The sequence below is a fragment of the Cynoglossus semilaevis genome, chromosome 12, assembly GCF_000523025.1.
Source record: "Cynoglossus semilaevis isolate Cse_v1.0 chromosome 12, Cse_v1.0, whole genome shotgun sequence".
NCBI classification, from domain to species: domain Eukaryota; kingdom Metazoa; phylum Chordata; class Actinopteri; order Pleuronectiformes; family Cynoglossidae; genus Cynoglossus; species Cynoglossus semilaevis.
Genome location: NC_024318.1, coordinates 1,205,243 through 1,206,001, shown reverse-complemented (window position 1 = coordinate 1,206,001; position 759 = coordinate 1,205,243). Strand labels below are relative to the sequence as shown.

The 759-nt window shown below is 35.3% G+C and overlaps 1 protein-coding gene across 1 annotated transcript in view; it reads right to left on the bottom strand.

The window, feature by feature from the left end:
* The window catches only part of LOC103386940 (EH domain-binding protein 1), a 122,140-nt gene that overhangs the window by 118,902 nt on the left and 2,479 nt on the right, over window positions 1-759 (bottom strand). The window lies entirely within an intron of this gene.

Sequence of the window (759 nt, the reverse complement as noted above, 5' to 3'; positions counted from 1 at the left end):
CTTTCCCTGATGACAGATTAAAGTATTCTCCTTAATCATCAACACTCCAAATATATTCACAAATATATTTTAGCCCAGGTGTCGGACAAATGTGCAACATATATCAACAGTTTCATACAATGTTCATTCACAACACCATGAATAGGTATTCAATTCAAAGTATTTCGTCCTGTTTTTGCTCCAAAGAGTGAAGGAGTTATTGTTTACCTCCTTCTACTTCTGTCACTTTTTATGATTTGGGAGTCATCTGAGCTCCAGGGATTTGATCCAATCATAAATGGAAAGTTTCCACTGCAACAACACAACAACTTACTGTAGTGCTGTAGTCCCAGAAAGGCAGAAACTGTGCGTCAACAAAGTTTTTACTACTTTTAGCAATTTTATAAATAAATGATTCGAATGCTTTGTGACAACGGCTTTAAAAAAGGCCATAAGTAGAAAAAAAAAAGCTAAAAGTTAAAAATAAATGATTCGAATGCTTTGTGACATAAAACCCCACTAGATTATTTTTACTAATTTCATAAATTACCCCTTCAAACTGTGGTTTAAGGGTCAAATTTTGACATGCTTTTACCAAACCCCGTCACAGTTTTGTTATGTTTTTACTTTCAAATTCTTAATTATATTTTATGATGTATTTTCGAGACAACAAAAATCAAACATGGACATATTTTACAATAAACCCCACAAAGGACTGGGCAGAGACAAAGCAGATTAGTGAGCACAGGCTGGGCCCTCCCTCCCTCCCTCTCTCCCTCC